At 40.1% G+C, this 27,507-nt stretch overlaps 1 long non-coding RNA gene across 1 annotated transcript in view; it reads left to right on the top strand.

Moving 5' to 3' along the window:
• LOC138853327 (uncharacterized) overlaps window positions 1–27,507 on the top strand; it is a 970,094-nt gene that overhangs the window by 269,555 nt on the left and 673,032 nt on the right. Inside the window, exon 3 of the long non-coding RNA XR_011392537.1 lies at window positions 22,304–22,363. This is a non-coding gene — a long non-coding RNA (uncharacterized lncRNA). The remainder of the gene's footprint in view (window positions 1–22,303; window positions 22,364–27,507) is intronic.

The raw sequence follows: 27,507 nt of genomic DNA, 5'->3' as shown, positions 1-27,507 counted from the left end.
GTATTTACTTTCTGAAAAGCTTTTCAGTTCGGGTTGGTTTTAACCTGTGGAAGTCTCAGTTTGCATTTTTGGAAGAAATTGGAAAAATTGCAATATCATTTTTCATGCGATAATTTCCGAGTGTCGCATCTGATTATTTTCAAGCCTTCCATGATGATAACTTGATAATCAACTTCTCAGTGGCTTCAAACTTACTGTGCTTGTGTGTTTTAGGATATTGGTCTCCTTGGTAGCTTTGAATTGGGTTTTCACTATGGTCTAATTTGCCATTTGTTTTGAAATTTGAATACAAGTTTCCATATGATGACTTGTAAAAGCCTCTGCTGATTCCCTTCGAATCTTAAAAGCTAATGTATATGAACTTATGCCGCACTCTGCACTATTCCAATCGAGCTCTTTGAGACACAGGGCCCACGAGTTATGGAATACCCGGATACCTTTCTTGGATCACTCAGCGATCAAAATACATCTAGTTCGTTTCAGGATTCGTGGGCCCAGTCATGCCTACTCTTGAAACTGTGTACTGGGTTTGCCTTTGCCACTTCTTATCAAGATGTTTCCAGTAATTCATCACCTAAAGTCCGGGGACAGTTGGTCCCAAAGATGAGGAGGTACTTGTGCCTCCTCCCATGGGAGACTTAGGTCTCAGACACTCCCTAAAGAGGGAGCCAAGGCCGGGCCACCACTTGGAAAAGGCTCGGGCCGGGAGAATACCGGCTAATCTTTAATAATAATAATAACCTAAAGTCAGTACCTGAACAGCCGGGCTGTGGTTCGTATGTCAGTTTGCGTGCGGCCAGCAGAAGCAGCCTGGTTGCTCAGACCCTGATCCACCACGAGGCCTGGTCTCAGAATTGGCCGCGGGGGCGCTGACCACCGAAACCCTCTCCATGTATACTCCAGGTATACCCTGAGACTGAAAAAAAGAATTTCCTTACATCTCTGTGGCTCATCTGTGTCTTTAGCTTCCGTCTAAGATCCCTCGCCCTTATGACTCGCATTTAAAAGAGTCAGTTCCCATCTGCTCTGTCAAATCCTCTTGGCATCTTGTATGTTGTAATCATGACTACTCTGAACCTTCTTTTAAAGTCGTCAAGTTCATTTTCTTTGATCTCTCCTCTTAACTCAGTCACCTCAGCTCTGGTACTAGTCTGGTTGCAAACCTCTGAACCTTTTTCGAGTTTTCGTACATGTTTGACCAGCTGAGGGTTACCTGCTGGTGCTGCATGTTCCATAATAGACCTAGTATATGTCGGGTAGAGAGTCCTAAAAGATTCTTTATTGAGGTTTCTGGAGTCACTTCTGAGATAGTATAGTAATAGTTATTAAGCAGCATTTCACTTTGTCACACCTTAATTATATGGTAATGTCGCGTGAACAGTTGGTCATTCTTCAGTAAGAAAATTGAGGATATTTTTGGTGAGGAAGCCGCACCAACCTTAATGCCACCTTCACAGTGCACAGGGAAACTCTCTCTTTCAATCAAAACTTAGATTGTAGCTTTGATTTAATAACGAAAAGTGTGGAAAATTTAGTCCCAACGCTGGTAGGTGGGAAGAAACAACAGACGCTAAACAACTTCCGTATCCCTAGGATAAGAGTCTGTCATTTGCCACCACAACTGCTCAGTTCACTTTGAATACCTCACGGGCGCTTCAGTCATAGATAACATCTACCAGTTGTCTTCTCTGCAGGCTGGAGCAGAAGCAGCATCAACACGGGAAGACTTTTTAACAAATATGAAGTCGATCCCTGACAAGTTACGTAAAATATGTTTCTATAATTCGCTGCTTGTGTGAGTATCGTGTCAGTAGCAGCAAATGAAGTGCGATATCATCATTTCTCACTGTTTCTTCATCACTGAAGGTTTTCACTGTTAACTTTTTCTTCTCTGACTTGTGCTTTCCGCAGCAACTCAGCCAGGCCTTCACTCTGTCACTGGCTTTCTATTTTGCATTTTAAGGCGACCAAGTCTTGAAAATATTAATAAAATAGACGAAGTAAACTCATTCTTCGTCTTCAGCTTCTAGAGGAATCTCTTCTTGATTATCATCTTGTCCTCATGAATGAAGAATTTCACCTCTTGCTCCAGTTGGAAAACTCGTCGAGTTTTCCTGAAAGCCAGTGGTAGAGAAGCGCTTCGTAAATAATACAAGTCCTGATAAAGAACCCTAAACAAACATATTTTTAAAGCACTCGATTTAATGTTGCTACAAATTTCAGTTTCATTCGAAAGAATATTTTAAGTAGCGGAGGCACATTCTTGGAAGCTAAGGGTTGTCGGTGAATCACTCAGTGAAGCCTCTTTAAAGATGGGCTTATAGCTTCACCTTGTCCCTGGAAACCTGATCATTAGCTGAATATAGCAGGTTCTTGTTGTTGGTTTATTCATCAGGAATTATCACCTGACAAGGATCTTTATCATAACATGACCCATTTAGTGATGCCGGCACTATGGACACACATGAAGGAGGGATAGCTGTTGGTACTTTGTTGTGCCACCCCGGTAACAACCGCTAGTTTACAAGTGCTGAACTCACAGTGGTGTGTCACTGGTAGACCACCGCAGCAGCGACGACTAGTTTACCAGTACTGGATTCAGTGGTCTACCTACCTGGAGTCTACCTGGATGGTATTCCGGGGATCAACGCCCCCACGGCTCGGTCCACGACCAGGCCTCCTGGTGGATCAGGGCCTGGTCAACGAGGCTGTTACTGCTGGGCGCACGTAGTCCAACGTACGAACCACAGCCCAGCTGATTCGGCACCGACTTTAAGTATCTGTCCAGCTCCCTCTTGAAGGCAACCAGGGGCCAATTGGTAATTCCCCGTATGCTTGGTGGGAGGCGGTTGAACAATCTTGGGCCCCGGACACTTATGGTGTTTTCTCTTAGTATACCAGTGGCGCCCCTACTTTTCATTGGGGGTATTTTGCATCGCCTGCCCAGTCTTTTACTTTCGTAGGGAGTGATTTCTGTGTGCAGATTCGGGACCATTCCTTCTAGGATTTTCCAAGTGCAGATTATGATATATCTTTCTCGCCTGCGTTCCAGCGAGTACAAGACAAGTGCCTCCAAGCGTTCCCAGTAGTTGAGGTGTTTGATGGAACTTATATGTGTAGTAAAGGTTCTCTGTACACTCTCTAGATCTGCAATTTCACCTGCTTTGAACGGAGATGTTAATGTACAGTAATATTCCAGCCTAGAGAGAACAAGTGATTTAAAAAGGATCATCATTGGCTTGACATCTCTTGTTTTGAAAGCTCTTATTATCCATCCTATCATTTTCCTTGCAGTGGTGGTGGTGGCACTGTTGTGATCCTAGAAAGTGAGATCCTCAGACATTACCACTCCTAGGTTCCTCGCATTATTTTTCCGCTCTATCGTATGATCCGAGTTTGTAGTATACTCAGTCAGTGAACACAACATCAGGTCCATCAGTCGTATTCTCACACGTATTTACTCAAACAAGACTCATTCTTGAAAGAAGAGGAAACATTTTGAGAAATAACCTTGCCTGTAGTGTTTAATTCGAGAGGGCGACCAGCCAGTGATTCTTCCTTGTAGTCACCGTCTTTGATGTATCGTGCAAACACGCGCAAACTGGTCGTGTCAGTGGACTCGTCTCAGTTGAATTGCAAATAAAGCAAGGGGAGCGGCCTTGATCTTGGCAACGACTTTACCATCGATATCAGGCTGTACGGGATACGTTACTGAACAGTGTTACATATATATAATGTACACTCTTGTTATCACTTTGTTCAGCAGTACGTGAATTATGTATAGTGTATACAGCAGGATCAGTTCCTCTCCAGTGATGTGCGACTTCTTTTCTGAAGCGAATCTTAGCGAAAAGGTTTTGGAATCCTAGAGAGTCACTTTTTCGTTTGGTATAACATTCCAGATTTTCCAGATGATGCAGGGAGTCTGAAAAGTCTGGAATGTTATACCCCGCTAACAGTGACTGTTCAGGCTTCGGCAGCACCGGCAAAACACTTTTTCATAAATAATTCACTGGGGATAATTCACTGCCATTCTTCACCATCGATGCGAATCTACATTTCTTCTCACTTTTACGCCGTTTTCTTTGTTCAAGTGGTGGAAACGTGTACATTTACTGCTTATCAAAGGCATTCGTACGTTGGAGTACAGCAGTGCGATGGCTAATAATGAGGCTGATGTAGTCTGGGAGCAGCTCTTATTATATATGAGGAGGGAAGCTAAATTTTGAGTCAATGAGTAAGCCATCTTCATAGCCTGTGAGTTGTCGATAAATTGTCTGCGAAATTTGTTGGTCGCCGGCTCTGTGGTTATTACTGACGCTGCTGTTTTTTCTTGTCTGTCATACAATTTTGACACTAACGTTTTATAATATTTCTATAAAAAATAAAAAAAAGTGATAAAAGCCGCAGATAGAGCGAAACTTTGTTTCGGTAAAAGCTGCTCTCCAACTTGTCTCATCAGAAATTTATTGATTATAATATCAGCAAAGAGATACAAACAATAGCATACAATATCCAAGGCTAAGGTTGGTTAATGGAGTTTAAAGCCTGTCGACTACAGTATAGTCATTAAAGCTGCACATAACCTTGTCACCACCAGACAAGAAAACTTTAATCCCTAAAATAGGGATTAAAGTAATCCCTAAAATAGGGATTAAAGTAAACTTTCAGCATATATATGCTGAGAGACATACACTTCTCAGTGTGTATATCCTGTGACAGACTGAGTAAAGTCGTAAAGCTGCCACTGTCAGAATGTTCACTGAAGCTGAACACTGAACATTGCTTTACAATTTATTCTATATTCAATAAAACAATGAAAAATCATCAGTGTAATGAAAGAAAGGAAGTGAGACTTGAACAATAAGAAATCATATGAAGGAATGTGTAACTGGCAAGCAGGTGGGGCTGTGCGTACCCTAGGAGAGAGAGAGAAAAAAAACGTGGCGTATCTCTGAGGGTACGCATTCCTCAACTTGACGGGCCTTTATTTAGTGCGTAACTTCTGCCCTTTCTTCACTTACCTGATGATTTAAACTTTTTTTCTTCTTCTACTGAGCATGTAATGACTGCCATTTTCTTTATTTCGTTTCCATTTTTCACCGTTTTCTTTATTTTGGTTTTAATTTTGTCTGTTTTGTTTTTATTTTCAGCATTTTCTGTATTTTCTCTTCGTTTTCTTTATTTGGTTTTTGTTTTCGCCGTTTTCCTTATTAGTTTTTGAATTGTCATCGTTTTCTTTATTTTTGTTTTCTCCGTTTTCGTTACTTGATTTTACTTTCATCAATTTCTTCTCTTTTCTTTTAATCGTTTGATTTACATTTTTTTTATTTTCACCGTTTTTTTCCGCGAATTCCACCGTTTTCTTTATTTAGCGAGATTTTCAATGTTCTTAATATATCTTGAAAATTTCACGGCTTTCTTTGCTTTACACACTATTTTCTTTACATTCTGTTTTATTTGCTTTACATTCTGTTTTATTTGCTTTACATTCTACTTTATTTTATTTTCATTCTACTATATTTTCTTTACATTCTACTTTATTTTCTTTACATTCTACTTTATTTTTTTACATTATTTTCTTTACATTCTATTATCTTTATATTCTACTTTATTTTTTAACATTCTGCTTTATTTTCTTTAAATTTCTTTACATTCGTACTACTTTGTTTTGCATATTATTTTCTTTTCTTTACATACTATTTTCTTTGCTTCATGTATTATTTTATTTGTTTTGCATGTTGTGCTCTTTGCTTTATGTTCTTTGCTTTACGGACTATTTTCTTTACATTATTTTTTCTTTGCTTTACAGACTATTTTCTTTGCTTTACAGACTTTTTTTTTGCTTTACGGAATACTTTCTCTGCTTTACAGACTATTTTCTTTGCTTTACAGACTATTTTCTTTGCTTTACTGCCTACTTTTTTGCTTTACAGACTATTTTCTTTGCTTTACAGACTTTTTTTTTGCTTTACGGAACACTTTCTCAGCTTTACAGACTATTTCCTTTGCTTTACAGACTATTTTCTTTGCTTTACATACTATTTTCTTTGCTTTACAGACTGTTTTCTTTGTATACAGACTATTTTCTTGGCTTTACAGACTGTTTTCTTTGCTTTGCAGAATACTTTCTTTGCTTTACGGACCATTTTCTTTGATTTACAGACAATTTTCCCGTTTTTCCCATAGCCTTCGGATTAGTAGCTGTGTTCTGTCTATCGTGTCTTATACTTTGGTAACTTCTCTTTGTTCTTGACAGTAGTGTTCATCATGTTCTTCACTTGGTCTAGGCATGGTGGAGGACCGAGCCTCCACCATGCCTTGTGGTGACCCACACAGGTTTAGAGCTTCTCGCAGTAAAGACAATGTGATGACAGTAAAGCCAGTACGACTAAGAGTAAAGTCAGTACGTAAAGAATTGAGATAATAAGGTAAAGAATAGATATTACTGTAAAGAATAGAAATAATATGTTAAAGAATAAAGACAATAGGGTGAAAGCAATAAAGATAGTGTGGTAACGATGAAACAAAAGAATGATAAAGAGGACAAAATAACGAGGTTACGATACAAGGTGTTGTTGTTGTTGCTGTTACATGATGGTCCAAGTTGGAGCGAAACGTCAGCCGTAAGTTTGTCCCCTAGTAAGTGCGGGATATTTGTGCACTGTTCCAGCAACAACGGTATTGTGACTCTTGTTGTTCATTACTGCTTTTGTTGGTTCACCTCCCCTCTCCCCCTTCCCCTTCCACCCCTACTTCCCTCCCACTTCCCCCTCTCCTCCCCCGCAATGAACATCAGCCAGCAAGGCAATTTTCTACACTAATTAATTTAAATTTTTGTTCACTGCATTCCGCTGTTTTGGGGGGCGGTGTTATCGAAGGAAAAGACATGTTAATTTTTTTTCTAGACTATTTTAACATGGTTACAATCCACCGGTGGTAGGTATCCTAGGAGCGTAATTTACATATGAAGCAAAAAAAAAAATGATATCAAGGTTGGCAAGCCTGGAGCCGGCGCGAAGGGATGGCGCTTTTACGAAGGTTGGCCGAGGCTATTTTTACTGGCGGGTTATTTGTAGCCGGGGAAAGATGTCTCCTTAGACTCTGGGTTCCCTCGTAGCTGATCATTCTTCTGCAGGCTGTATAAAATGGTTGCACCAGGTATCGGTTTATTTTCGCGGTTCTCGTAGATTTTGTGTAGCGATACGTGAGGTTTGATGGTCAGTGTGAGAGTTTATCTTGTATGGTTATTTACGATTACCATGAATGATGTGTTTGTTGAAAACATGTTGACCAGTGTTTTGATATACGGGAATGTAAGAAAAATATGAAAAATTTCCTGTTTATAGCCTATATATCAAATATTGATGATTTAGTTGTTCACAGTCTAAACAACAGCCTGATCAACCAGGCTGATGGTACTTGGAGTCTACCTGTTGACAGTTCCGTAGAATACTACACCCACTCTACTACAAATTTTCATTTAAACTTTTACAGTTTCCGTAAGAAATTGTTAGAGTGCAGATATGGCACCAGTGTCTTCAGTATTTTCTGTGTGTATATCATTATATGCATTCGACGAAGATTATTTTTCTCCCGACAAACAAAATACCATCAAGCATTTTTTTTTTTTTTGCCTTCCCGAAAGTTTAGGTGTTTGAAAGATTAACTGTCAACAGGAAGTGTTCTTAACTGCACATTGTTCAGGGCGGCAGTGTAGTTATCCTTGGCTGGAGATTCAACAATGCCTGTAAGGTACAGAAGCTTTCAGAAGTATCAATATTACACCTATAAATCTGGTATAATCAGTAGTAGACTAGTGCCCACTGTTGTTTTGGTGAGATGACTCGAATTGTAGATGATTATAAATTAAAAAGTACTATGAATCATTCCATCTTTATTAATTTATTTTGTTGAGTAAATAGTGACTTTATTAATATACTATTAAGTAATTAAATTGGATCATTACTATTTACAGTTCATATAGATATATGGGTATGAAGCATGAGTTTTTAAACGTTGCAGAGAGGATGGTGGCAGTAGAGATGTCATGTTGGAGGGCAAGGTGTGATGTGATTATGCCGAAAATTCGGAGAACGGAAATTAAAAGACGGTATGGGGTTACCGAAAGTATAATTTAGAGGGCTGAGGACTGGTTGTTGAGCCGGTTTGGAAATTTAGAATGCTCCGAGCAGTATAGGTTGACTGGGAGGATATATAAATCTGAGGTGGAAAGGAGGGAGAGGGAGAGGGGTTAAAGGGATATTGATTGCTTGGATCTTTAACATCCAGCAGGCTTGTGCGAGCGTGTTAGATCCGATTGGAGACAAGTGATTTTTATGACATGAAGTACTGTTGGAGTGTGAGTAAGGTAACATTTATGAAGGGATTCAGGGAAACCGGTTAGCCAGGCTTGAGTCTTAGAGGTGGGAACTGGTGTCTGCACTCTTTATAAAAGAAGAATGAGGATTTGAGGTTCAGAGAGCGATCCGAACGGACTGTCCATCAGTCTTCAAAAGATTGATTACATCGACTCCAGGCTGAGGGACTGATTGCCTTAAACTCCTGATGTTCACTATTCTTCTTTATATAGGACTGTTGAAACCACTGTGGCGCGAAACGTTTCCACAGTAAAGATACCCAAGGGTTGTACATGTATCTAATTTATCAACTTGTTGGTTCTCTGAACTATTTATCTACACACACACAGATGGCATCACAGTATGTAAAACAACCACTGTTACAAAATAGCGAAATTCTAGGAACTGTACAAAATAAAAGAACAGCTGAAGGGTTATAAGGCCGAGATAACACCTCGCAGTCAACCTCCGACACCTCACCCGTCCCTGTGGACGTAAAAACAATGTGTTTAATAAATAAATAAATAAATATATATATATATATATATATATATATATATATATATATATACTGATCTCTGGCTGAAGGAGACTCGAACCTACGAACCTTAGGACAAGGTACGCAGTGCTTTACCGATCTACCCACACTGGACAATACCTTGGCGTGTAGCTTGCGCTACACGTTTGATCCAAGGCAGCCAGCTTTCAGGGAGAAGGCTTACAGCTTACACGCCAAGGTATTGTCCAGTGTGGATAGATTGGTAAAGCACTGCGTACCTTGTCCTAAGGTTCTTAGGTTCGAGTCTCCTTCAGCCAGAGATCAGTGTTTGTGTATATTTCGCCTGCTCTCGTGTGTGTGTGTGTGTGTAAAACTTGCGATTTTGCCTTAAGTAGCAACGCTCATCTTGCCGAATAAGGCAAACGAAAATTTGTGTATGCAATAATTTCGCAAAAATCATTCTGAACCTAATGAAAAACATATATTTCATTGTGTCTGTTTATTATTAAATTATTGCAAACTTATCTAAAATATATTTAGTTGGATTAGGCTAAATTGAATTGCGCTTGTTATAATAAGGTTAGGTAAGTTTTTCTAAGGTTCTTTTGGTACAAAATTATCAATTTTTACATTAACATAAATGAAAAAAATATACCTCTAAACGTATAAGAGAAAATTTTAGAAAGGACTTAATGTTAAATAAGTACTTACTAATTAACCATATATATATATATATATATATATATATATATATATATTTTTTAGATTTGTTTACAGCAATTTAATACTAAACAAACACAGTGAAATATATTTTTTTCGTTAGGTTCTTAATGATTTTGGCAAAATTATTGCATACACAAATTTTCACTTGTCTTATATGGCAAGATGAGCGTTGCTATATCGCAAGTTCTGCCTATTCGACACGACATATATATATATATATATATATATATATATATATATATATATATATATATATATATATATATATATATATATATATATATATATATATATATATATAATCTGAGAGTTTAATCCCTACTTCTGGGAATTAAAATGGTAAATAGGGAACAATCAGTCTCATGTAGTTAATGGGCTTTAAACTCGATTAACAAACCAATAATAAAAATAATTTACAATTACTAGATTACCAGAGTTGAGCATTGATAAGCTAGTGATCGCTGCTGCTGTCGTGGTCCCACATAGGGACATGAGTTACACAAGTTTCACGTGCCCATGACACCATGGTCTTGCTTCGACCTCGGCCATAGTGCCGCCACCTCTGAGTGAACCATCATGTGACCAGTGTCACCAGATTCTTCCCTCACGAGTAAACTAACAACAACATAATAATAGTAATAAAGATATTGATAATGATCATAATAATAATAGAAAATAAGATATTTTTCTTGGCTGTAAGTACACTTTTAATTATTTAATGTGAATGCAGTATTAGTTTACCAAGTTTATGCTCTATAAACAATAATATAATGATAAGAAGAAGAAAAAAAGAAGAATGAAAATAATAGAAATAGTAGTACTTAATAATAATAATAATAATAATGATAATAAATTGACAATATTTCATATTTTCCACTGTCTGTACTGACTAGAAATATCTGAAATACTGAATTACAGAGGGAAGAATGCATATTCTTCAAGGGAGGTGCCTTGATACTAAGTGAAGGGCTCTTGATGCAAGGATTTTGAGTGAACATCTGTTATGGATCATACCTGATTACCTCCCCACCAGGCGTTGTACGGCCCACCTGGGTTTAGTTCTTCCAGGTGAATATATCAGTGATTGAATGTTATTATGGATGAAGTGTGTGAACAATATTACAGCACTTGTAACACTTACTTCTTAAACCTTGTATTAAGACTCGTTCAAGTTTATAATGATACACTGTGATAGGTGCAGTGTGTGATATGTAGTAATACATGCAGTGTGTGATAGCTGTAGTGTGTGATAGATGTAGTGTGTGATACGTGCAGTGCATGATAGATGCAGCGTGTGATAGATGCAATATGTGATAGATTTAGTGTGTAATAGATGTATTGTGTGAGAGATGCAGTGTGTGATAGATGCAGTGTGTGATAGATACAGTGCATGATACAGTATGTGATAGATGCAGTGTGTAATAGCTGTAGTGTGTGATAGATGTAGTGTGCGATAGATGCAGTGTGTGATAGATGCAGTGTGTGATAGATGTAGTGTGTGATAGATGTAGTGTGCGATAGATGCAGTGTGTGATAGATGTAGTGTGTGATAGATGTAGTGTGCGATAGATGCAGTGTGTGATAGATGTAGTGTGCGATAGATGCAGTGTGTGATAGATGTAGTGTGTGATAGATGCAGTGTGTGATAGATGTAGTGTGCGATAGATGCAGTGTGTGATAGATGTAGTGTGTGATAGATGCAGTGTGTGATAGATGCAGTGTGTGATAGATGCAGTGTGTGATAGATGTAGTGTGTGATAGATGTAGTGTGTGATAGATGTAGTGTGTGATAGATGTAGTGTGTGATAATAATGTGATAATAAAGTACTCTTTAAACCAACAGGTAATTGATCCCACTAGAAATGAAAATCCCCTGGATTTGATATTTACAAACAACGAGGAACTGATCAGACACATAACAGTTTCCAAAACTATTTACTCTGATCATAACATCATAGAGGTTCAAACTAGTATTAACTCAGGGGTAGGAAACTGCATCGCTAAAGTTAGAGACGGGATGTTCAGTAAGTTTAATTTTAACAACAATAGAATTAACTGGGAAGAAATAAACCAAGAGCTATCAGACATATCCTGGGAATCAGACATGAGCACCCTAAATCCCCACCAGTGCCTAGAGAAGCTGAATACAGAAGCATACAAAATATGTATGAAACATGTACCATTGAGGAAACCCAGAGGAAGATCAGATATAGAGAAAGAGCGTAGGAGATGGTACAGAAGAAGAAAACGGGTTACTGAACTGCTTAAAAACACAAATATGCTACAACAGAGGAAAGATAGACTTAACAGAGAGATCACTGAATTAGAGCAAAAACTTAGGATGTCATACCTCAAAGAAGTACAAAGGGAACAAAAGGCCATACAGGACATTGCAAGAAACCCAAAATATTTCTATTCCTACGCAAAATTCAATCTAAGAACTACCTGTAGAATTGGACCACTACTGAGAGGAGACTCGTATACTGACGACGAACAGGAAATGAGTGAAATCCTAAAAGAACAGTATGAGTCGGTGTTCAGCAACCCACTAAATGACAGTAAGGTAGAAAATACAGAAATATTTTTCACTCCAGAAGAAGGCCGCACAGACCAACTAACTGACATTAGTACAAATCCCATAGATTTCGAAAAAGAAATGGAAAACATGCCCACTCAGCACCTGGACCAGATTCATGGAATGCTCTATTTATAAAGAAGTGCAAAGTACCACTAGCACGAGCCCTCAGTATTGTTTGGAGAAAGATCTTAGATCTAGGTGAAATACCGGAGGCCTTAAAGAGTGCAGATATAGCTCCTTTGCATAAGGGAGGTAGTAGAATACAAGCTAAAAATTACAGACCAGTAGCCCTAACCTCTCACATCATAAAAATCTTCGAAAGAGTGATGAGACGGCAGGTTACAAATTTCATGGAGTAGCATAACCAACATAACCCGAACCAGCATGGTTTTAGAGCAGGACGATCATGTCTGTCACAGCTGCTGAACCATTATGACAGAATTACGGAGGCACTGGAAGACGACCAAAACGCAGATGTGATTTACACAGATTTTGCAAAGGCGTTTGACAATGCGATCATGGAGTGATAACGCACAAAATGAAGGCCATGGGCATTACGGGGAAGGTAGGCAGATGGATTTTCGGTTTCCTAACACACAGAACACAAAAAGTAGTAGTGAACAGGGCAAGATCCAGCATCAGCGAGGTCAAAAGCTCAGTGCCCCAAGGCACCTCTGCTGTTCCTCATCCTCATAGCAGACATAGACAAAAACACCCGGCACACTTTTGTATCATCATTTGCAGATGACACTAAAATAAGCATGAAAGTCAGTACGGTAGAGGACACTGAGAAGGTACAGGAAGACATAAACAGGGTTTTCCAGTGGGCAGTGGAAAACAACATGACGTTCAATGGTGATAAGTTCCAGCTGCTTAGGTATGGATAGAATGAAGAACTCAAAAGGAGCACTCTATACAAAACTCAAGAGGGTCACCAAATAGAACGTAAGGAACACGTAAAAGACCTAGGAATAATTATGTCAGTGGACCATAACAAGACAAAGATCACGACAGCCAGGAAAATGACTGGGTGGGTATTGAGAACTTTCAAAACAAGGGAAACAATGCCGATGGTGACACTCTTCAAATCGCTAGTGCTCCCTCACTTAGAATATTGCTCAGTGCTGACGGCCCCGTTCAGGGCAGGAGAAATATCGGAGCTGGAACAAATACAGAGATCGTTTACGGCTCACATTGAGCCAGTAAAGCACCTAAACTACTGGGAACGCCTGCAAGTCTTGAACATGTACTCATTGGAGCGGAGGAGAGAGAGGTACATGATAATATATACCTGGAAGGTACTCGAGGGCTTGGTCCCAAATCTGCACACTGCCATAACATACTGGAGTGAGAGATATGGGAGGAAGTGTAAAATAAACCCAGTGAGGAGCATGGGTGCGGTGGAGACAATAAGGGAACACTGTATCAACATCCGGGGTCCCAGACTTTTCAACATCTTACCAGAAGATATCAGAAACACTGCTGGAACAAGTGTTGAAGCCTTCAAGAGGAAACTGGACAAGTATCTTCACCAGGTGCCAGATCAACCAGGCTGTGATGGATATGTGGGGCAGCGGGCCTCCAGCAGCAACAGCCTGGTTGACCAGGCAAGCACCAGACGAGCCCGGCCCATAGCCGGGCTCAGAGAGTAGATATACTCTCGAAATTCTTCAAAGGTAAAGGTATAAAGATGTAATGTGTGATGCAGTGTGTGATAGATGCAGTGTGTGATGCAGTGTGTGATAGATGCAGTGTGTGATGCAGTGTGTGATAGATGCAGTGTGTGATAGATGTAGTGTACTCACCTAGTTGTACTCACCTAGTTGAGGTTGCGGGGGTCGAGTCCGAGCTCCTGGCCCCGCCTCTTCACTGATCGCTACTAGGTCACTCTCCCTGAGCCGTGAGCCGTGTGTGATAGATGCAGTGTGTAATAGATGCAGTGTGTGATAGATGCAGTGTGTGATAGATGCAATGTGTGACAGATGCAGTGTGTGATAGATGCAGTGTGCGATAGATGTGGTATGTGATAGATGCATTGTGTGATGTAGTGTGTGATAGCTGCAGTGTGTGATTGATGCAGTGTGTGATAAGTAGGATGTTTGGTGATAGTGTTTACATAACCCACCATAAGCATCTCTGTGGAGTTCTCACATATGTTTTCCAAACAATTTCTCGGTTACGATAGGTTGAGTTGTCCTCTGTTCATAAAAAAAATAGCCGTTTATAAAAAAAAAACACTACGGAAAAACTTATGACTAAGTCGATAAAAGTCATGCCTCACTAACAGACAACAAGCAGTCACTGCGCGCGCTAGACATAACAGTGTCAAACTATTCACTGTTTAAGGTGCTTTCGTCAGTCTCCCGTTTGACTGTTTACAACAGTGAAAGGATATAAAGTAATGTGTACTCTGATGCCGAGTTTGCAGGTTCGAATCCTGCTGTGGACTGAGAGATAATGTTAGTAAATAAATTTCGCCCGTTTGTGAATTGTTAAGCATTTCAAACTCTCTTTCGTAGTTCACTGCGTGTAGCAGGATTTGATGAAATAACTTTGTACAAGCCTGGTACTCCGGATGTATTTGATTAAGAGGACAGTGTCACATTCAGATCTACGTCAGGGTTTGGTGCAGATACACTGTACAGAGCAAATCTTCATTTCGTCGACGTTTCGCTCAGTGTTGAGCTTTATCAAATAATTGACATGATAGATCTCAACACTGAGCGAACGTTTTAAGAATACATACTGAATACTTTTTCTTTACCTCACTTGTTAACCAGTCAAACCCGGTGGTGAAGACTGGCAGAGATAGGTGAAGCCTACCACAAGGTTGTTTAATGGGGTTGAGGATTTAAACCCCATTAACACTAGGGTCATTAAGATTGCACGTACTCTGTTCACCCCAGTAAGGAATACTTTAATACTTAAAGTAGGAATTTAAGTAAACTCTCGGTTTATATACACTGAGAAATATATACCTCTCCATGCAAACATCATGTGTCTAGCACAGCTCCCCAGGACTTGTATCATTAACCTCTCCTCTGATTCCAACATCAAGGTTAGGTTAGGTAAGGTTCGTCAACAGAATAAGTGTCTCTTAACGCGGGTCTTAGTCATATGATGACCCGCCGCTGGAACTTTTGATCATCTGATCGAGGCCTTCGGCTGGCTTACCGGTCCACCCCTTTAAAATTCAGTGTTAATGTTTTTGTTCCTACATCAGCTACTGTACTCACTTATAAACTTATTGAGGAATATACAGACAGTATAATATCCTATGTGACATGTCAAGATATCTTATTAATGAAAATAAGATACCAGATATACTAAGCAAATTTCCTAAATTTGCTTGTAACGGATAAGTGAACTGTAGATATAAATCCAAATGTACACCTGTAACCCTTTTGGGGCCTAGTTCCTAGGCCTATTGTGTATCCATATGCTCTTGCTCTACTGTCCAAAGGATGGATATGGGGTGCACAATAAACTAGCCACTTCGGTGGCAAAATCTAAAATCTACTCACTTATATACCTGAGAATTTCAACATATGTAGAGGAATGTTGAGTCAAACATAGTGTTTTCCGGATATAACTAACATTCCTGCTTATAACCAAGAATGAGTATAATTGTAATTGAAGCTAAATATAACTCTTTAAATTTTCTTAAGTAATTGTAATTGAACTTCTAGATTTAAAAAGTAATTATAATTGACTGTTGTCAGGCTTAAATTACATCATAAAACTGGCACTGCTTCGGGCTAATTACGGAATGAAAGTACACGTCAAATGGCACACAGCTGTACAGTCTGATGTGCTTTTCGTTGTTTGGGTCAAGTTTTTAAAAAATACAAGAGGATTATGCTCCATTCGACGTAGATCCCCTGGCATATTGGAGAGCTTCTCCTCGGAAGATGCTTCCTCTGGAGAAACCAGAGAAATGGTGGGTTGTACAGCTACTTCAGCACCGTCAGAGAGAGTATTGAGCATAGCAGGAAATTTGTTTTTACTGGCAGTAGGGCGCAGCTAGCTAGGATTTGTAATCTTCAGCGAACTTCTGATTAAGTGCAATTGAGAAATTTATGAGTACCTGACCTTCCACGTTTGAATCTTAATGAGCTGTAATATGTGAAAATGGATGTAAATTATGTAAGTTATTATGCACCATTAAAGCCAGCATTATTTTCATTATTTTACACATTGTGAAATAACTCATTAACAACTTAATGCAACAAATCATTGAAACGATTCTATTAGTTCAGTTTCTAGGTGTACATTCCTTGTCTAAATTATAGTAAATTAAATGAAAATATTAATCATTGTCTTAGATCTAGCACAGTAAAGTATATTAGGTGAAGCGAATTTTTTTTTTGTTATTTGTAATCTTGTTGGATCTTTGATTTAGTGCAGCAATATTATGCATATGTTCTTCATCTGTTTGACTCTTATTTAAAATATAAGTAATGGTATTCTTTTACAGTTACATTGTTCAATTTCTTGCATTTTAAGGCAAAAATATGAAGAAAAACTGGTTGCTTGTTATTTCGGATTTAGCATGGATTTTAACATTGGTAAAATTTAAAGTAATTGAAGAAAGTAATGTAATACACGATGTGAAGTAATTGGAACTGAAAATCTGGAAGAGTAGTTGAAATTGTAATTGACTTTGATCACGTTATTACTCCTCTGCTTGTAACATTGAAAATGGAGAGTTGATTTCTTACCTAGTAACATCTTTTATTGTTTTAAGTTGAACTATGGATATTTGCCCTTCTTGCATGATTTTACTTTTTTAACTTGTGACCCGTTTTGGGAGAGTTCCTACTTCCGCAGCCCGGCCCTCGGCCAGGTCTTCCTGTTGATTTCCAGGTCGACTAGGTACACATATTTATCACTACCTGGTTAATCTGGCACATCGCGGTGGTAGTGATCCAGTTTTCTCTTGAAAGACCTCAACACTAGTTCTAGCAAGAAATTTTAATATCCACTGGTAGCAGACTGAAAAGTCTAGGTCCACGGATGTTGATACATTGCTGTCGTATTGTGCCCGTGGCTCTCTTGCTTTTCGCTGGGTCTATTTTATACTTCTTTCTACATCCCAAACTCTAGTACATTATGGTACTCTGCCAATTTGAGACTAGGCCTTCTTGTACTTTCCCTGTATATATTATTGCATATATCTCTTTCGTCTTCTTGCCAGAGAGTACATTTCCGGTTCTCTGAGGCGTTCGTCGTACTTTAAATATGTATTTTATTGGTTTTATGTGGGCGGCAAACGCTGTTTTTTTTTTATACCCCAGCCCTGCCATCTCGCCCACTCGCGGCACTGTCAATACAGCAGTACTCCAAGCAGGGGACACTATTTAAATTGTGTTACCACTGGCATTATTTCTCTTATTTTGAGAGTTCACATTATCCACCTTGTCATTTTCCAGGCCTTTGCAGTGCTTGCTTTATTGTGTTCTTTAAACGACAGGCCAGCTGACATTATTAAACAGATCTTTTGCATTTTCTTTTCGTTCTGTGTGGGTGACCCTTCTGCATTTGGTATACCGTTCTCCTTTTCGGTTCCTTTTTTTTTCCATAGCTGAGCTACTGGAATCGCCGGGTCGCCATCTGGAGAAGACCCGGGCCGGAAGTACCGGCAAATCATAAAGAAGCTACTGGAATTTGAACACGTTATTTTCTACCACCAGGTGGAAGACTGTTTTTATCCTCTTGTAGTTTTTCGGTGTCACTACCGAGGTGACTTTTACGCTGATGTTTGTATCATCCGAAAAGGATGAAACACAGCTGTAGTTTGTGCTTTTATCCATGATACTGTAGGATGGCAAATGAATTTGGCGGCATCATGCTCTGTCTAATGTACACGGAATCCTGTTTAGAGTTCTTTGCATATTATTATTCCCAGGCTGCGTGTAGAGAAGAGCCCCGAGTTAAAAAGAGAACATTTTCTTCGACTGACTCATCTGATCTATCGAGCATTACAAGGCCAATGTGTGAGGGACTCCACACAGAATGCACTCGCTTCACCAGCGCTGCTTTTCGCGCTGAAGTATTTGCGAACGACACTACCCAGTTGCCACCACCGTGTCAGTCACTAAGACTTTAATGTTGTTAGAGTGGGTATTTCATTTGATTATATCTTTTAAATGGATATTGATATAAGGCATGGCAGTTACCCTCTTAATTTGCTCAAACCTGGTTACTTGCCATTCCCTAGGCTATGTGTGAGCCTTGTGCGTTCACAGCTTGTCTGTGAGTCTGTTACTCATGCTACTACGATCACCACCACCACCACTGCTACTACGATCACCACCACCACTGCTACTACGATCACCACCACCACCACTGCTACTACGATCACCACCACCACCACCACCACTTTTACTTCGATCACCACCACCATTTCTACAACAACTACTACAGTTACTTCTACTACTACTAATAGTAATAATAATAGTAATAATTAATTAGCAATATTAATTTCATCAAGAGAAGTATGCTTTATTAAATATTAATAACTTCAGTTGTGAGAGTTCTTAGCAATGTTATATGCTTTAAATTTGGTAAATTTTCGCGTGTTCTGAGCAACCTTAAAGATTTAAGTATTTTTAAGTAGTCATATTTAATTCTAAGGAGTTTATATGCATTTTTTGTAGAGTAATTCAAGAAGAGATATACATCTCAGTGTACATATATTTAGCGTTTATGCTGTTCTCTGTAATTTGTGTAATATTTATACCAGTATAAACATTGTTGTAAGTTTATTTTCTCTTAAGTTGGTGGTGTTTTGTGTGATTGTTTAGTGTTGAGTTGTCATGTGGGTAAGAACACTCACGTAGGCTGTTAAGTACGTTTAATTATAACGGAAAATATGGGAAACACAGGCGTGCCCTGCCTCTCTGCTCACTATCTTAAGACTGACTGTTTAGTGTTGAGTCGGGTGGTGTTGTGTGTGATTGTTAAGTGTTGAGTGGGGTAGTGTTGTGTGTGATTGTTGAGTGGGGTGGTGTTGTGATTATTTTTTTTTTTTTTTTTTTTATTATTATCACACTGGCCGATTCCCACCAAGGCAGGGTGGCCCGAAAAAGAAAAACTTTCACCATCATTCACTCCATCACTGTCTTGCCAGAAGGGTGCTTTACACTACAGTTTTTAAACTGCAACATTAAAACCCCTCCTTCAGAGTGCAGGCACTGTACTTCCCATCTCCAGGACTCAAAGTCCGGCCTGCCGGTTTCCCTGAACCCCTTCATAAATGTTACTTTGCTCACACTCCAACAGCACGTCAAGTATTAAAAACCATTTGTCTCCATTCACTCCTATCAAACACGCTCACGCATGCCTGCTGGAAGTCCAAGCCCCTCGCACACAAAACCTCCTTTACCCCCTCTCTCCAACCTTTCCTAGGCCGACCCCTACCCCGCCTTCCTTCCACTAGACTGATACACTCTTGAAGTCATTCTGTTTCGCTCCATTCTCTCCACATGTCCGAACCACCTCAACAACCCTTCCTCAGCCCTCTGGACAACAGTTTTGGTAATCCCGCACCTCCTCCTAACTTCCAAACTACGAATTCTCTGCATTATATTCACACCACACATTGCCCTCAGACATGACATCTCCACTGCCTCCAGCCTTCTCCTCGCTGCAACATTCATCACCCATGCTTCACACCCATATAAGAGCGTTGGTAAAACTATACTCTCATACATTCCCCTCTTTGCCTCCAAGGACAAAGTTCTTTGTCTCCACAGACTCCTAAGTGCACCACTCACTCTTTTCCCCTCATCAATTCTATGATTCACTTCATCTTTCATAGACCCATCCGCTGACATGTCCACTCCCAAATATCTGAATACATTCACCTCCTCCATACTCTCTCCCTCCAATCTGATATTCAATCTTTCATCACCTAATCTTTTTGTTATCCTCATAACCTTACTCTTTCCTGTATTCACCTTTAATTTTCTTCTTTTGCACACCCTACCAAATTCATCCACCAATCTCTGCAACTTCTCTTCAGAATCTCCCAAGAGCACAGTGTCATCAGCAAAGAGCAGCTGTGACAACTCCCACTTTGTGTGTGATTCTTTATCTTTTTACTCCACGCCTCTTGCCAAGACCCTCGCATTTACTTCTCTTACAACCCCATCTATAAATATATTAAACAACCACGGTGACATCACACATCCTTGTCTAAGGCCTACTTTTACTGGGAAAAAATTTCCCTCTTTCCTACATACTCTAACTTGAGCCTCACTATCCTCGTAAAAACTCTTCACTGCTTTCAGTAACCTACCTCCTACACCATACACTTGCAACATCTGCCACATTGCCCCCCTATCCACCCTGTCATACGCCTTTTCCAAATCCATAAATGCCACAAAGACCTCTTTAGCCTTATCTAAATACTGTTCACTTATATGTTTCACTGTAAACACCTGGTCCACACACCCCCTACCTTTCCTAAAGCCTCCTTGTTCATCTGCTATCCTATTCTCCGTCTTACTCTTAATTCTTTCAATAATAACTCTACCATACACTTTACCAGGTATACTCAGCAGACTTATCCCCCTATAATTTTTGCACTCTCTTTTATCCCCTTTGCCTTTATACAAAGGAACTATGCATGCTCTCTGCCAATCCCTAGGTACCTTACCCTCTTCCATACATTTATTAAATAATTGCATCAACCACTCCAAAACTATATCCCCACCTGCTTTTAACATTTCTATCTTTATCCCATCAATCCCGGCTGCCTTACCCCCTTTCATTTTACCTACTGCCTCACGAACTTCCCCCACACTCACAACTGGCTCTTCCTCACTCCTACAAGATGTTATTCCTATTTGTCCTATTCACGAAATCACGGCTTCCCTATCTTCATCAACATTTAACAATTCCTCAAAATATTCCCTCCATCTTCCCAATACCTCTAACTCTCCATTTAATAACTCTCCTCTCCTATTTTTAACTAACAAATCCATTTGTTCTCTAGGTGTTGTGATCTCTGCCCGAAATGCTTAGCCATGCTAGGCGTTCTAGTGGTACACTCTGTAATTATTATTTTACTACATGTAAACCACACAATAACCAAATTCTGTAAACTCAGCATTGTAATACTTATAGAGAATAAAGTTTGAATTTGAATTGTTAAGTGTTAAGTGAGGTAGTGTTGTGTGTGAGTGTTAAGTGCTGAGTGGGGTGGTGTTGTGTGTGATTGTTTAGTGTTGAGTGGGGTGTTGTGTGTGATTGTTTAGTGTTGAGTGGGGTAGTGTTGTGTGTGATTGTTTAGTGTTGAGTGGGGTGGTGCTGTGTGTGACTTAAGTGTTGAGTGGAGTGGTGCTGTGTGTGATTGTATAATGTTGAGTGGGGTGGTGTGTGATTGTTTAGTGTTGAGTGGGGTGGTGTGTGTGATTGTTTAGTGTTGAGTGGGGTGGTGGTGTGTGATTGTTTAGTGTTGAGTGGGGTGGTGGTGTGTGTGATTGTATGTGAAATAAGACCACTTAACTGAAATCTTACTTAGCTCTTTGTTAACCTACCCATACATAACCTATACATTTCTTATTCATGCATAACCTATACATGCATACATACACTCACAAAATTTCCTACTTGTATGTCATATTACCCACACATCACATACCGCCACTTAACAGCCACCTCAGACAGGAAACTTGTATACACTTAATATCATACGCCCACTTACACATACCTCCACTTACCTTTATACTTCTCTGTACAATTACCTATATCCCCCAGATGCTTACCCATATATTTACCTATACCTACCAACCCATACACTAACCCATACATCCACTTGTCTATTTCTTTGTTTACCTGCGTCTTCATTTACCCATATGTCGTCACAATTTTTTGTCCTCGGGTTTTATCACGAGGCTACTTATTGAGGTATGTGTTGTTTCATAACTTACACTGACTTACACTTTTACACATGCAAGTAGTGTCGTTATTGCATGACTTACACTCACACAACAGTGGTATTATTACATGACTTATACTCACACAGCAATGCCTTAATTACATAACTTATACTGTCTCAAGTATACAGTAACATCTTTATAATTTACATTTACGTTAGAAGACAAGGAATTCTAATGTTATATGCTGTTGTTTCAGGGAATAAGGAGGTGGAGGTAGCGGCCCAGGCTGGACACGCTACAAGTAGCACACTAAACAGTGAGTACACATCACCAGACTGAACATTTTACACATTGTTATATGCGTGTGCCACACTTCAGCCCTAGAGAGGTATACCTCTACAGGGTGACCCAAATGTGTGGGCCTTTAAAATCCTTCTGAGGGTTTCTCGAGGAATACTCAGTTGCAAGGATGTCATTTGTGTCGAGATTATAAGGTCTGGACAGAGAGCTTTATCAACTCATTTGCCTCTAGAAAGTATTTTTAGAGCGAAACCTAGTCTTCCAGTAGAAGTTGGCTCTTTATATAGTGGATTCTGTCCACCAAACTTGTTGGCAAACCTTGCCTTGTTTAATCAACTTAACATCAACAAAGGGGTATTGACTGGGACAAAATAATTAAAGAAGTATCCTGCAGTCCCTGGGAACACAGGGGTTCACAAAAGAAGAAAAGAGGAACACCACAATGATTCTCATCATGGGCCCATGCTAGGAAAGAAAGCAGAAGCAAGTAAGGAGAAAGAAGTCCTTCAAAGCAATTATTAGGTCAAATCTCGAGTGTTCTGAGGATAAGAACGTTTAATAATGTACTGAGAAAGGCAGGCATATACATAAATAAAAGTGGGAGTAAGATTCGTGTTAAGAATGTTTTGTATAAGTAGCGATTCACCAAAGCAGCGTGTGCGAAGGATAGAAGATGGGTAGATAGTTTTAATAGTGGACCAGTAAATAGGAGGGCTGCGATACTTAACATGATAGAAAAGAGGGCTGTTAGTGTCAGCGAGGTGAACACAAGTATTGGAGAGGACAAGTGGAGCAGGAAATGGAAGCTTCAGTGACAGGAGCAGAATTGTGAACTGTCGTCTGATATCTACCTTTTCTCGCTCAAGACGGTCCAGGACGGATCGAGACGTCGTCTAAAGCTTTCTATCTCATCTTTGCAACAGTCTGGTTGACCAGGCAAGCACCAGACAAGTCTGGTCCAGGGCTGGAGTGCGAGAGTAGGAAAACTGGAAACTTATCGAACCTATATCAAAGGTAAAGAAAAAGAAGTGCTTAACTACTTAAATAACTAAGCCCCCCCCCCTCCCCCAGAAAAAAATATAAGAACCTAAATACTTTTTCTCACGTGAAAAAAAATCATTAAAAAAATCAGTGTCGGCCTCCTCTTCACAGGATTAAAATCAAAATGAAGGAGAAACTGGACGCTCTCGAGTGCATGTTTAGTATTCCAGTCAGTAACAAGAAACACAAGACCCAGACTGTTGTTCATGAGCTCGACTCGCCCTACAAATTACATAACGGGTATTAACTTGAATCCCACTGATTTCGAAAAGAAAATTGAAAGTACTTGATGCCGAGGCGTGGACTCTTGGAACACCATATTGTAGCAAGCAGAATACTAACAGCGTGGTGCGTACAGTACTTTGGAGGATTTTTTTTTTTGTCGCCGAAGGGGCTAGTTCATTGTGCACCACATCTCCATCGTGTGGAGGGCAGCGTGAAAACATGTGGATACACGATAGACCTACGAATTAAGCCTCAAAAGGGTTAACAGGAGTACATCTGGATTTATATCTTCAGTTGACTTATGTGTTGCGTTCAAATTTGGGATATTTGCTTAATATGTCCAGTATCTTATTTTTCATTAATAAGATACGTTAACATATCACATAGGCCATTATACTACCTATCTCTACAGAATCTTCCTTGCTACGTGGACAGTCAGTCGGAGTCTAAACTTATATGAGTTCTAGAAGACTAAAATTGCTCACATCCTTACATCATCAGGAAGGCAATAAAGCAACGTAAAAAATACAAGCCAGTCCCATTAACATGACACATTATACAGTTCCTCGAGAGGATGCTAATAAGATATATTTCTGTTTAAAGAAAAGTCATGAATATCGCAGGCATGTTCAACGTGGCTTTAGATCGAAATGATCGTCTATCGTAACTGCTAGAACACCATGACAGAAGTCACAGAGGCGTTTTAAGAAAAATACAAAAGCAGAAGTATACATATTTTGCAAAAAAAAAAAAAAAATGACGAAGGTGACCGTGGAGTGACAACTAATAAATTTAGATCAGAAAGTGTCACAAACAAAACTGGTAATAAACAAAATACACAGTCATAGCAACATAAAAAGTTCAGTACCACAAAGCACGGTGCTGGCACCTTTACTGTTTCTGTTTCTGATAGTACCACAAGGCATGGTGCTGGCACCTTTATTGCTTCCCATTCTGATAGTACCACAAGACACGGTGCTGGCACCATTACTGTTTCTGTTTCTGATAGTACCACAAGGCATGGTGCTGGCACCTTTATTGCTTCCCATTCTGATAGTACCACAAGACACGGTGATGGCACCTTTACTGCTTCTGTTTCTGATAGTACCACATGGCACGGTGCTGGCAACATAGTCCTTTCTCATCTAGATAGCACCACAAGTCACGGTCCTTGTAATGTACCTTTAATGCTTCTCATCCTGATAGCACCACTTGGCACAGTCCAGCACCACAAGTCACGGTCCTTGTAATGTACCTTTAATGCTTCTCATCCTGATAGCACCACTTGGCACAGTCCAGCACCACAAGTCACGGTCCTTGTAATGTACCTTTAATGCTTCTCATCCTGATAGCACCACTTGGCACAGTCCTCGTACCTTTAATGCTTCCCATCCTAATAGTAAACAAACACAAAACTGACAACAGCTTCCATTTTTCCCTTGCGGACGATATCAACAGTAGTATGAACTTTGGTTGTGAGCGATGTGAAATTCCGGTTTTCACCTCTCCATCGAAGCTGTGTTCGTTTAATATCACGTACCTGCAAGCTCTCCTAAGAAGCTCATCACTAGTAATCTCTACCTTAAATCACTTACAAAGACAACTTCTCAAGAAGAGGTTTCTCACTTAACTGTTAATATTAATTTATCACAAATTATACACACTGATGGATCTAAGCAAGAACGATAGGAACTATCTTGAGTTAGGCGTAAGAATTAACAACTGGGCGTCTACGCTGCAAACTGAATTGTATGCCATCTTGATGGCACTAAAGTTAACTTATGACACTGAGCTGATTCTTTGATTATTGCTGATTCTATGTATGTCATCACTGAGGGCATTTGATTCGCATGATGACTAACATCATGTTCATTTTGAAAGCCAGATAAAGATACTCAGAAATCCGGGAAGAAGGAATTAATGCACAATTGTTATAGATTCCATCGCACCTTGAATACAAGGAATATAACTTTGATATATCTGTGTCTAGCATGAGGAATAATATTAGGAGATAAGTAAATAATGGAACTGTTTAATAGAAATACAGTTAGAAGCTTGAGTAGATCTGTCACTCAGTATGATAACATATAATGTGAACAAACTGATAGACTGATTGATATTGCAATAGCCAGGCTTAAGCTTGGTTACAAGTACTTCTATTAATTTGGCAAACACACAGGTGATGACAAACTAAATGCTAAGCATATAGTCAATCTTATGATCACTTTTTTTAATACACTGTTTTTAATTAAACACTTATTGTGGAATATAAAGATAGTATAATATCCTATGTGATATATCAAAGTATCATACTAATGAAAATAAAATACCAGACATATTAAGAAAATTTCCAAAATTTGCTTGCAACAAATAAGTGCATTGTACATATAAATTCACGTGTACTCCTGTTAACCCTTTTGGAGCCAAGTTGTTAGGCGTTTTGTGGATCCATATGTTGCTGCATATAGATGTGGGGTGAACAATAAACTAGCTGCTTCGGCGGCAAAATCTAAATCGGAAATTTCAGCGTCTTCAAAACGTATAGCCTACTATCAACGTAACTAACAACAACCATGGCTGCCTCCACCACAACCACCGTCACTAACAACAACCATGGCTGCCTCCACCACAACCACCGTCACTAACAACAACCATGGCTGCCTCCACCACAACCACCGTCACTAACAACAACCATGGCTGCCTCCACCACAACCACCGTCACTAACAACAACCATGGCTGCCTCCACCACCGTCACTAACAACAACCATGGCTGCCTCCACCACAACCACCGTCACTAACAACAACCATGGCTGCCTCCACCACAACCACCGTCACTAACAACAACCATGGCTGCCTCCACCACAACCACCGTCACTAACAACAACCATGGCTGCCTCCACCACAACCACCGTCACTAACAACAACCATGGCTGCCTCCACCACAACCACCGTCACTAACAACAACCATGGCTGCCTCCACCACAACCACCGTCACTAACAACCATAGCTGTCTCCACCAGAACCACCGTCACTAACAACAACCATGGCTGCCTCCACCACAACCACCGTCACTAACAACAACCATGGCTGCCTCCACCACAACCACCGTCACTAACAACAACCATGGCTGCCTCGACCACAACCACCGTCACTCCACCACAACCAAAGTCACTAACAACCATGGCTGCCTCCACCACAACCACCGTCACTAACAACAACCATGGCTGCCTCCACCACAACCACCGTTACTAACAACAACCATGGCTGCCTCCACCACAACGACCGTCACTAACAAAAACCATGGCTGCCTCCACCACAACCACCGTCACTAACAACCATGGCTGCCTCCACCACAACGACCGTCACTAACAACAACCATGGCTGCCTCCACCACAACGACAGTCACTAACAACAACCATGGCTGCCTCCACCACAACGACCGTCACTAACAACAACCATGGCTGCCTCCACCACAACCACCGTCACTAAAAACAACCATGGCTGCCTCCACAACCACCGTCACTAACAACAACCATGGCTGCCTCCACCACAACCACCGTCACTAACAACAACCATGCTGCCTCCACCACAACCAAAGTCACTAACAACAACCATGGCTGCCTCCACCACAACCACCGTCACTAACAACAACCATGGCTGCCTCCACCACAACCACCGTTACTAACAACAACCATCCACCACAACCACCGCTGCTGCCTCCACCACAACCACCGTCACTAACAACAACCATCCACCACAACCACCGGCTGCCTCCACCACAACCACCAAAGTCACTAACAACAACCATGGCTGCCTCCACCACAACCAGAACCGTCACTAACAACAACCATGGCTGCCTCCACCACAACCACCGTCACTAACAACAACCATGG

This window comes from Cherax quadricarinatus, chromosome 28 (genome assembly GCF_038502225.1).
Source record: "Cherax quadricarinatus isolate ZL_2023a chromosome 28, ASM3850222v1, whole genome shotgun sequence".
Lineage (NCBI taxonomy): Eukaryota > Metazoa > Arthropoda > Malacostraca > Decapoda > Parastacidae > Cherax > Cherax quadricarinatus.
The sequence above is the reverse complement of the archived record's forward strand: the minus strand, read 5'-3'. Positions and strand labels throughout refer to the sequence as shown.